The sequence below is a fragment of the Panthera leo genome, chromosome D1, assembly GCF_018350215.1.
Source record: "Panthera leo isolate Ple1 chromosome D1, P.leo_Ple1_pat1.1, whole genome shotgun sequence".
NCBI classification, from domain to species: domain Eukaryota; kingdom Metazoa; phylum Chordata; class Mammalia; order Carnivora; family Felidae; genus Panthera; species Panthera leo.
Genome location: NC_056688.1, coordinates 13773086 through 13785276, shown reverse-complemented (window position 1 = coordinate 13785276; position 12191 = coordinate 13773086). Strand labels below are relative to the sequence as shown.

Sequence of the window (12191 nt, the reverse complement as noted above, 5' to 3'; positions counted from 1 at the left end):
CGTTGTGACAGGAAAATTATACATATACATAAATATAGATACACTTCAAACAATAAATAGCCAACCAGCCATTATTACATTATTACAGCCAACATTATCATCATCATCATCATCACCATCATTATCATCATCTAGGTGGAAGTGTCCAGCTGAATGATAAAACCGCCAATCTGTTGCTCAGGACCAAAGAATTCTTTGCAAAAGGATTTATCATAGGATTGCTTTAAATAGAAACTCTCTTGGGGCACCTGGGTGGCTCAGTCAGTTAAGCATCCAACATTGGCTCAGATTACAATCTCACAGTTCGTGAGTTAGAGCCCTGCGTCAGGCTCTGTGCTGACAGCTCAGAGCCTGGAGTCTGCTTCAGATTCTGTGTCTCCCTCTCTCTCTGCCCCTCCCCCACTCATGTTCTGTCTCTTTCTTTCTCAAAAGTAAACATTAAAAAAATTTTTTTAAATACATAGTAACTTTCTCTATGCTTTTAAAAGAGTATTTCTTTTTTTTCCCCATTTTACTTGCAACCTTCCAGTAATCTATTTAATATGTTGAGTAAAGCACCCCCATAGTTAAAATGAAACCACTTTAATTCCTCAGTTGAAGACACTGAGACAAATTCCCTCTTGAAAAAGTCAGCCTGGGCATAGAAGGCTCTGAAAGAAGGTGTGTCCTTCCCAGGGCTGGTGATTCAGACAGCCATGGCTTGGGCAGGGGCTACGTATGGGAGAAACAGAGAAAAGCTTTTTCTGGCAAAGAGGAGCTTAAAAGGTCTAGTGCCTGCTAGTGGCGAGGGAGGGAGGAGCAGCCTGTACCTGGGGTCAGTCTGATGGGAGCCCGGCTTCCAAGAAACACCAGCGCTCTAGGTCCCCACTAACCAGACTCAGAAGTCTTGGTCTGCAGACAGCCCCTGGATTCAGATGGTTCAACTTTTTAAATTTTATTTATTTATTTTGAGAGAGAGAGAGAGAGAGAGAGAGAAAGAGAGAGAAAGAAAGAGAGAGGATCCCAGGCAGGCTCTGTGCACAGAGCCTGACATGAGGCTCAAACCCACAAACTGTGATATCGTGACCTGAGCCAAAATCAAGAGTCGGACCCTTAACCAACTGAGCCACCCAGGTGCCTCAAGATGGTTCGACTTTATTATGATGGTGTGCAAGTGGTCCACATTCAGTGGAAACCATACTTTGGATTTTGGGGTTTGATCTTTCCCAGGGCCAGCACTATGCAGTCGGATCCTGTCTTGTGATGCTGGACAGAAACAGAGCTCCCAGCCAACCACGCAGTCTCAAGAGCCAACAGCCGATCCATTGACAACCATTCTGCACCCACACATCCATTGTTTTTCACTTTCAGTACAGTATTCAATCAATTACATGAGCTATTCAACACTATTATAAAATAGGCTTCGTGTTGGATGATGCTGCCCAACTGTAGGCTAATGTAAGTGTTCTGGGCACGTCCCAGGTGGACAAGACTAAGCTATGCTTAATAGCTTAGGTGTATTAAGCATTTTCAACTTAATGATATTCTCAACTTACGCGTTTATTGGGGCATAACCCCATTGTAAGTCAACGAAGATCTACACATATGAGCATGAAGTGATCCCTAAAGACACAAGCTTCTTTTTTTACTTCATGCTCTGATAGAGTGTCTGCCTTGTTGTTGCTGTTGTCATTAGCTAACATAGATCCTAATGTGTTCAGCAATACGCAGTTCTAGTTAGAGAAGACTTCCTGGAGGAGGGGGCTCCCTAAAGGAATAGAGGCAGAAAGGAAAGGGATGGGTGACGGGGGACATTTCTGGCCTTTTCAGGGGGAGAAGGAGCTTGCTCTGGGCAGACACTTTAGTGGCCCTGGGCTGCCGGCACCAGAAGCGTTAATGTGGGATGACAGCTTGGCCTGGTGTGGAGGCCCGTGTGCCCCCAGGAAACTCTCCAGGAAATTGCCCTACCCAACAGCTCCAGAATCTACCCCTCTTGCATATTTGGTTGACTTAAAACTTTTTTTTTTAAATCAGTGTACTCTCAGAGCCAGATAGGCTATAAAACAAATAAATAAATAAAAGGAGTACAAGGCAAAAGAAGGAAGAGACTACTGCCATGTTCCCTGCATCCTCCTCCCAGCTCCCAGCACTTCCAGTCCTGATCCCGCACCAAATGTGGAAGTCTAACAGATCAGGAAGGATTGCACATGTGAGATTTATAGGAAGAGGGTGACAATTTATGCCAGAAAAGTTTCTATTTGAGATGTCTATGATTTATAAGTTTGTTTTTTAAGAAACAAATGTGGAGACCCTTGTAAATAACAGATTTATATATTAACTTTCTGACACAGCATCCTACCTATGAATGAGTGAACAGCATTAAGTTCCCATTTAGAAAACAAGAGCCTAAACCCACTGGATGGAGGTACCTGATTTATCAAAGCCAGCCTGCTCCATTAATCAGAGTCCGGCTCCGGGATTCGGTGGCCATGTGACTATCCACACTGCTCTGGGGTTTCCTCTTTGGGTGGTATCTCTTGCCTTCATCTTTATTTATTTCCAAAAGAAAAAAGTATTGTAGCCGATTGAACTGACTGATTGATATGCCAGTGCTGAGATTTATGAGGCTGAGCCCAGCTTCCGGGGCTGCCTCTATATCCCGGCTCCGGCTCCGTTCTGATGGAAGGTTGGCCCCTCACCAAAGATTTGCATACGCCATGTTCCGTCCTGTTCACCCTGTAAGCGGCCAGAGCCCTGGCGAATTCCTTTCCTCTTTGGATCTTTCCCCCAGAGGAGAGCCCCAGACTAGCCCTCCAAATATTTAACCCCCAATTAATCCTATAAACGCTGGCTACGAGAACTCCAGAGTCCTGGAGAATCAGATCTGTCAAGGGCCTGAGGGAACTCTGCATCTCACCAATAAGGACCGCAGCCCAGAGAGGTGGAGAGGCTGTGCAAAGTCACACAGGAGTCAGAGGCGGAAGTGGGAACAACGGGAAATCTGCATTTGTTGATTCTGCACCCAGCCCTCTTTCTACCGCACTGTGCTCCACCGGGAAGCCTTTATTTCAGGACCTACGAAGGAAGCTGAGCTCTGTGGTAGTTTCTCCAGGAGCCCGAGGTCTGGGGAGTTGCCAGTGATCAGGGCCCACCTCCTTCTGCCTCCACCGCGACTCCTGGTGACTGGGGGGTCGACAGCAAGATCACCACTGCAGGAGATGCCGCTTTGAGGGGGGACCCCTCCTCTCTGCAGCTCCTGGTTCTACCCGCCCTTTAGGTCTTGTTCTAGTGCTAGGTGCCGAGCTAGTGCTAGTCCTTCAGCAAATGATGCTCAGCCCTCTTGTCCTTCCTTATCTGCCCCTTCCCTAATCTGCTGCCGCACTTGTATGTACCCCTCACCGGGCTACTTAATCACAGACTGTCGCACAGAGTATCTGTCCACTATTAAGCACTTAATCATATGCCACCTTGGGATATCTTCTGTACTGTTAGCGTGGCATGCGCTGTGTTCACCAAATAACCTCACGTCAGGCTGCGCCCCCAGACACTCTTGGGCGGGGGCCACGTAACTGGTTCTGACCAATGGACTGGCCAAAGCAGCTGGCACACCTCCTCCACCTGTGTCTGCCCCTGCTGCAGTGGCCTTGGAGACCATGGGCTCCAGCAGGTGCAGCTACAGAATGGGGCAGGGTCGCCTGGTCTGCCTCTGCCTTTGCACGGACAGTCACATTTATTGTGCAAAGGCATAGAGATTGGGGATAGATTTGTTACTGTGGCGTGTCCCTTCCCCTGTATCGATAAAGTTAGTTACTGCTGCTAATCTCAGGCCTGCCACTAATTGGCGAATAGTCATTTTCCCACTCCTGGGCCTCAATGTATTCATTTTTAAAAAGAGGCCATTAGACTGTAAGATACAAATAATAACTACTATATATTTTATACTCGCTGTATCCGAGGCAATGTGCTAAGTGGTTTCTAAACATGAATGCACTGACTCTGATAACTACTCTATGAGATAGATCTCATTATATCCTTAGAATGAGGAATCTGAGTTGTGGGAGTGGGGGGTGGCAAGGCCGGGGGTGTTAAGCAAGCCTTCCAAGGTCACATAACTACTGATGGAATTCGAACACAGGCAACCTGACCCCAGTGTCCCATGTTCTTACTGCTGTGTTTTATGACCACCCCAAATCCATCAGGCACAACCTTCAAAGATATCCCTATTGATTTCTAACTGTCTGTCCGTATGCCTATCTTCCAAATCAAAGTGAAAGTCATTTGAGAATAGGAGGGGTGGGACACTGGTGCCCATAAACTTCCCCTTCTCCCGGGCTCCAGAGCCTAGGACAGGGTGAGCATAGAGTAGATGTTTCATTAATCCTGCTTGAATTAAATGGTACAACTCTGAAGTCAAGTCAGATAAATGTACCTCCTGTTTGTCCAGTCTGACTCAGTGTGAGTGCATGAGTCCTAAGACAACGAAAACCCACAGCCACTCAGCCTGATGATTTGATAAGTGTCCTTCATTCCTTTGGCAAACGGGCGCCATGCAAGCTGCTGGAAAAAAAGTCCCCTGCAAGGCACAGCCTCTGCTCCGGGGAAATTATGGTCCCGCCAGTGAGGGAGCTTCAAGACACTAAAGTGAAGGGTACAGAGGATGACTGTTACCCAAGTTCTATGCAGGAGTATTGCTGTATACAACTAGTTGTGTGCTAGCGAATGTTGAGCAACTTGTCCTCTGGGGGGAAAAGGCTGCTCCTCATTGGCAGCATTTGCCAATTTCCGTGGTGTAAATACTTGTCCCGTGGCTGACCACAAACTACCAACGTGATATCATGGAACCCTGAGTTGGAAGAGAGACGCGTGCATGGTGGGCTCTGAGAAGCCCATGGGAACACACTCTAGCACCCACTGCATACAGCACATGATGGGTTGTTCCTCGCCTCTGCCTTGAGACACCTATCAGAGAACCCCTGGAATACAGATGACCTCTAGGAACAGTCTCACGGCTGAGGGATATTGGATACTAAGGGATACATGAAATGTCCTTAGGTTTTTGAAGGCAGAGAGAGAGAACAGATTCTCATCTGTCTAGGCCGGTTTATGTCCAGGCCTGCCTGCAGGCACAGGGATGGACCAGGTGACCTCCAAATGTCACACTCAGCCTAAGGATTCTGTGATGCAGGCAGAATTTGCTCCTAGCTTTCTTCTGCCACAAGGGATGTGTCAGGCTTTCTGTGGACCGGAGTCAACAGTACCAATGCACCCAGTAGAATGCCATCAGCAAACATCCTCAGCAAAGTTGCTGACCTAGTATTGAACAGGTTAATTGCGGCCAGTGGGATGCTCAGCCGCCAGGAGGATTTCTAAGACTCCGGAGTCCACAGCTCTGGAGAATGCGGACATACAAATGACAGCTTCTAGCTCTTTAGGAGGGCAAATGGGCCTGCCAGTGATGGGGCCCTCTCCAAGGGTGCTTGGACCCTGGGAGCCCCTCCCCACCAGTCCAGCCCTGGCTCCCTTGCCCTGCATGGTTGCCCCCGCCCAGCCCTGGCTCCCCTGTCTGGCACACCGTCCCTTCCTGCATATTCATCATTCTCAGGGCTCACGGCCGTGGTCTGGAGCCTCTCATGGGAGTTTGCAGATAATGTCACGGGCTCCTGGAACCTCACGGGGAGGGCAGGGAGTAGCCTGCCAAGGAGGAGGGAGGGTGTGCATGGGATCTATTCATTTCCCATACACAGGAAGCTTCGGAGAGAAGGCAGACAAACTGTCTCCGAGACTAGCTCCCTCTCCCAGGGACCACTTCCCCTACCAGGACAGGCAGGCTGCCAAGGAAGGGCTCTGGTGAGGCCTGCATCTGAAGACTGAGCCTATTTCTAGAAACAATCTAGAAGGGCCCAGGGCCTACTCCCATTTCTAAGGGGTACAGCTCCTATATTCAGGGCTAATCGTTCCGAGGTATCCGAGAAGCAAAGAGGTGGGCTAATTTTCCTTGGGTCCAACCTCAGGCACAGGATAAAGAACAGAACCCTGTGAGACTGCTTGGCAAGCATCATCACCGCACCGGGCAGATGGAGAATGAGACGCTCAAGTTCACTGGCAAGTTACTCGTGAAGGCAGATTTGGGAATCAGGCACCCGATCCTTGGTTCACTGCTTACACAGGCCCCAGTAAGTAATACAAATGATGATCCACCGGAAGCTCAGTCTTTCATGGAAGAGCCTGTGGATGAATTCAGTAGCAGAGGAAAGCTAGTCTCAGCAGTTGTCTGGCCTCCCCTCTGATTCTCCTCCCCCTGCCCCCATTAAAATTAGCACACCACAGAGTCAACCTGGCTTTCTAAGGGCAACTTGCTTTTCCCCTACCCCCTTTCCCCTGCCTGACCTCTCCATCTCTTCCAGACACCTTAGTTCTACCGTGTACCTGTCCACCTGTCATTGGTTGATCCATCCATCCATTCTTTCCTTGCCCATCCATAAACCCACCCATTTACTTAACTATTATATATTGAAAACCTATTGTGTGCCAGGAACTCTGTTGGGAAGTCAGGACACTTTACTTCTAGCTGTGTAGCCTTGAACACATTGCTTAACCACCCAAAGCCTTGGTTTCCCTATCTGTAAAATGGGAATAATAAAACTCTGTATTTAGGGTTTGCTGAATAGTAAATAAAATACATATGCATATAAAACAGTACAGCACTAGAAGATTACCAGGTACACAGTAGCCTATCCTTACATGCTATGGAAGAGAACAAGGTCAATGTGATGGGGATCTTGACCTTAGGGAGCCTGGAGTCAAACTCCCATCTGATTGTCCGGCAGATCTCCAGACAATCCTCTTCTGTCTTCCTCCTCTCTTCCTTCCCCTATTCCCTTGGCTGTGGTGACTTTGTAAATGTCAGATCTTCAAAGAACTCCTTTCTGAACCCTCCCAATTTGGTCCCCATAACATTTTCTCCTTCTGTAGTGTCATTCCCCTCAAACTCTCTGTTACCTAGGACCTTATCTCATCACCGTGTGCCTGTTTATAAACCCTTTGATGGCCAGAACTGTGATGATGTTCTGTATTCTGTATCCCCACAATGCCCAGCACAGTCACCTGTACAGAAATACTTGCTAATTCAACCAAGCCGCTGCCCCCACCAGCCCCATTCCCGCTCAATCTCGCTTCCAATGTCAAGGTTGTTGATTTTATTACCAGGAAATTATCTGCATATTCCTACCTGCTTTGCTTACCCTGCTTTATATCTCAGATTTAGAGGTAAGTTAGACTTTAGACTGGCTTTTAAATATCCCCAGCTGATTCTACTACTGCAGCTGATGCCTGTAACATTTATTTATAACTTTGCAAAATTGGCCAGTGGTTAAGATATATAAACCCGAAGGGGACTCGTGCATTTCCAATACATTAAGGTACATTTAAAACATGCTGTGTCTTACCAGGGGCTTTAAGATACACATTACCGCGGGAGCTAGAAGGACGGGAGCAGAGTAATTGGCTAATGAGAATTCTGAACAGTGACTGGAAATATGGCAGAACTGCCCTTTGAGAACTGTGCTCACACCTATTAATGAACTTTATCCACGGCTCTAAAACACAGCTCTGTGTTTCAAACACAAGCCCAGGAGGCTCTGTGGCTCGGATGCTGTTGCGTTAATTCACACCTAGTTATGGTGACTGGCACCAGCCTTCAACACTGGTCAGAAGAAAACGCTGCGAAGTCCTAGGATAATTACTAAGTCTGGATTTATTTTATACCAGGTGCCAGGTGTTGATATGGAAGGACATGTTTTTCTAACTCTAAGTATGTGCGGTACTAGGAAGAGGGGGGGATGAGTATGCTCGCGTGTTCCCAGTCATGTGGGGACCATGGGACTGCATACATATACATATCCTGCCATGTAGGAAGGACTACGACATAGCCAATAGAGGAATGATGTGGGAAATCCAGTGACTTTCAGTCTTGGACAGGAGTCTGGATTCCAGGTAGGGTCTCCCATGGTTCATGGCCCTGCAGTGAATATTGACCCGGTTGAGGAATAGTTCAAGTCTAAGCCAGCAGAGACTGTAGGGTTGGTGAACTGTTGGCTTTGTGTCCGAGACAACAGCCATTCTTTTCATAATGGGAGAGGGAAAAATATAGCTTCCCACTGAGCCTGTGTGTGATGTTTATCTTGAGTAGGAATGTCGAGGTTGATTGCCAAGAGGCAACTGCCTTCTTTGGAGCTGTTTATTTAGCTTGCAATGACTTTTGAAAATGCCCTCCCACCATCTTTAAATACTCTCCTCCATGGGTGGGCTCCCAACGGCCACGTTTGTGCATCTGCCCACCACTTTGGTCACAGATTGATGGACTGGGGAGGGTAGTCAGGCCAATTTGCTCAACCGATTTCCCTTGTAACTCTGACCCTTCTGATGACGATCCCCAAATCTGTATCTCCAACCCATCTCTTTCCCTCCAAGTTCAGACCTGTATGGCCAGCGGTCCACTGGACAGAGATCTGCCTGAATGCCCCACAAACCACTCAGGCAACAATGTCAAACATAGCTTACCCTTTTCCATTCGTTCCTAGATCCAGACACCCAATTCTTCTGACTTTACCTCCCAAACACTTTTTAACTCATCCCCTCCTTTTCCGACTCTGGTTTAGGCTCTTGGCCTGAACTCCTCCTGGCTGACCCCCCTGCCTCCTGCCTGGAATCCCTCGAATCTGTCTTCCACACGGATTGAAGCACAATCTGATCTGAAATACACAGTGGCTTCTCCCTAAGAGTTTGTAACCTGAGAATTAGAATGCATTCCCCTCCTCAGTGTCTCCCTAGCATTTACAACCCCGCTTTCAGGCTGTAGCCCACTTCTCCATCTCCATTCCCTGCTTTGTGACTGGCATTCCAGTAACCTGGGACCACCTGTATTTCCATGAAGCTCTAGGCCTTCCAGACTCTGTGTCCCTGTCCTCTCTTCTCCCCTTTCATATTTGATGAATTCCATCTCAGCCTTTAAGACCTCTCTCAGCGATGACTTCCTGGAAGGCTTGTATGACTCCCAGTCCCCCGAGGCTGGTTAGGGCCCCCTTTTCTATGCTCCTATGACAACTTGGCCGTATTTCTATCACTGCACTACACACATTGTAATATAATGCTTTTTTTTTTAGGCTTGTCTGACCCAATAGACTGTCAGTAACTTGGGAATAGAGACAGCATATATTTCTTTCCTCTTAGTGTCCTCAACCCTTGATAAATATTTTAGAGTATATGAATAAGTGAATGAATGATGTGGATGCATGTCAAGGATTGTGCCATAGGTGTAAGAGGGGAGAAGGAGCGTATGTCAATGAGCCATTGTGCTCCCTGAATCTTGACTTGTATGCTTGAAAGAATAAGGAGGAGACGATGTTCTTGAAACTCACTTTCTCTGACGATCCTGACCATGTAAGCCTATAAGGAATAGTCATTCTGGGCATGGTGCTCATCAGGTAGGAAGTTTCCTGTCTATGTCATGCTGCAGGGAGCCAGGAAAGTGGAAGCAGGAGTAGTCCAGGAATAAGAGAACACCAGTTCTACTGTTCATTCTTCCATGTGCCCCTTGACAACTTAATTGACCCCTCTGAGTCTCGATCTCATTTGAAAGTAGAATAATAATTCCTGCCACTCAGGATCGTTTTGATGATTGAGCTGATGGGTGTGAAACCCTCAGAACTCTACTCAGTAAATATTCAACAGATGGCACATTATGAATTTAGTGTGACATCAACTTTAAAAATCACTGACTCTTGGGGTGCCTGGGTGGCTCTGTCAGGAAAGCGTCTGACTCTTGATTTTGGCTCAGGTCATGATCTCACCATTCATGAGTTTGAGCTCTGCTTCGGACTCTGTGCTGATAGCACGAAGCCTGCCTGGGATTCTCTCTCTCTCCCTCGTTCTCTGCCCCTCCCTGACTCGTTCACTCTCTCCCTTTCTCTCTCTCTCTCCCAAAAGTAAATAAACATTAAAAATTGTTTTTTAGTCGAAAAAAAAAAAATCACCAGCTCTTCCGTCCATTACGTGCATGCCATTAGATCAGGGTTTCCCCAGTTCCAGGCTGTCAATACTTTTGGCCAGATAATTGTCTTGGGGGGCTGTCTTGTGCATTACAAGATGTTTAACAGCATCTCTGGCCTCTACCCACTAGATGCCAGTAGCACGGCATCTCCCCTGCCATCCAGGAGTTAAAATATCTCAGAACATTTCCACACATTCCCTGGGGGGCAGAACCACCTTTTCTTAAGAAACACCGCTCTAAAAAGGGAAGTGACCTCTGTTGCTCTGACTTTTTCATCTGTAAAATGGGGAGTATTTTCATGACACTTGAAAGTGTTACTTGAATCAGGTGTGATAATGGTTCTGCAATTGTTTTGAAAACTTCAAAGTGCTTTTCAAATATAAAATAAGTGTTTTGACAGATATCATCAACTTGAGTACTTAAAGAAAAGCCAGCATATCCTCAAGCTACCAACCCTCCCCCAAGTTGCCCAAGAACCTCTGTGAAATGGAGTCCCCTGGGGCCAATTCTGTCCCCAGATGTTGAGTGGAGGACTGGAAGGTGAGCTCTCTCCACCAGCCTCTTCCTGTTGGTAGCTGAAGACTAGTCTAACCCAGCCCTGTGGGCGTGAGGTCACAATGGGACCTGCGCTGAGCTGCAAGGTAATATTCTAGAATTCTCCCTAAAACTCAGGTGGCTATTGAGCCTGGTAGATTTGGAGGTCTGACCATTTCTTGCTGCCTATAGACAAGTTTCCATATCCAACACTGCCATTGCTACTGCTTAAAGTTTGCACTAGCAATAAAAGTGAGTGATAATTTTAACCCCAACTAAGTTAAGATCACATGAAGGGGACCACAAGCAGCCAAAACTTCATGGGGTGTAACAAGGATCTGATGAGTTCAGTGTTCAAGTCCTATTGCCACAGCGGCACTGGTGAGATTTTTTTCTGGCCGGAAGTTTGTGAACCTAGAATGTGGGTTGGAAGAGAATGGAGCGAATATTTGGCACAAATGATGCTCCAAAATTTACCTTTTATCTCCCCTTTTCTCCAAGCTTATCCCTAAAGAGATATTGGAAAACAGAGACAATTAGACAAGTACCCTGAGTGATGTCACATCGTAAACCACCTTCCAAAGGGCTCCCGCCCTAACAGTGATCTCTCTTCATTTCTCAGATGCCGGTCCTCATTCCTAGCGTACATTGCCAGGCAAGTGTAGCTGCTGGCCCACTCCAGAAACCCAGCAGTTTGGGGTCAAGCCCAGATCACTAGCTCTGGTTGCCCTTGATCCCTGGGATATTCCCGCCTTATGCTTCTGGCATCCCTCCCTTCAGATAGACTTTGCACAGGACCACGGGTACAACTTGAGATGGTCCCCACTCTAGACCTTAGAGGGTGTGGGGTCTCTATCTATCCCTTCTTCTTCAGAAGGCCCTGGACTCTTATAAAGCTTGGTCCAGCCCCTCTAAAGGGACCAGAATATTCAGTCTGTGGGACAGTCAGCCTTTCTCAACCCACAGAAAGATGTGACATACGCTCCCTGAACAATTTTTTTGTTTTGTTTTATATTGTTGCCTAATGAAGAGGAATCATGCAAATAATTCCACCTGTAATAAAAATCTGCTCCCTGTGACTTTAGGGATTAGTAAACTTCGAAGCAGCTCACATAATTTTTAAACTCTTTCCTCCTATAAGGGGGTATCACAGTTAGCTCGAGGATGGGCGTCATTAAGCACGGAAGGAAGGGCTCTTGGCCAAGCAGACAACCTCCTTGGGCCTCAGTTTCCCTGTCTTTAAAGTAAGGAGAACAATCCCAAGGCTGTTGTTAGCCGTGGCGGGCAGGGAGGATAGAAGGAAGGTGGCCCAATTGAGTAGAACCAGGAAAACGTCTGCCATAAAGCAAGGCCACCTGGCCTATAAAAGCATTCTGGAGGGCTCTGGGTGCAGATGCAAAGACAGGAAACTGCGAGACAGGGAATTGGTAGCAACAACTCCAGGTAACTCGGCTTTTTAATTAGAGAAGCCTTCAGCCGGCAGCAGAATTGCTTCCGCCCCTCAAACCAGAGACCTGAATCGCAGCAGTGCAACATCCAGCGTTTGCACTTGGTAGTAACAGGGGTACAGTAAGGCCTCCCTGCTCCGTGCCGCATCATCCATTAGAAAACAAAAAAGGTACAGTAAGTG

At 47.3% G+C, this 12191-nt stretch overlaps 1 long non-coding RNA gene across 1 annotated transcript; it reads right to left on the bottom strand.

The window, feature by feature from the left end:
• Positions 1-4484: 4484 nt before the first annotated feature.
• Positions 4485-10592, bottom strand: LOC122200942. The gene is made up of 2 exons (XR_006194010.1): positions 10505-10592; positions 4485-6204 (listed from the first exon to the last, which is right to left on the bottom strand). It is a non-coding gene; the product is annotated as an uncharacterized LOC122200942 (long non-coding RNA).
• Positions 10593-12191: the final 1599 nt, after the last annotated feature.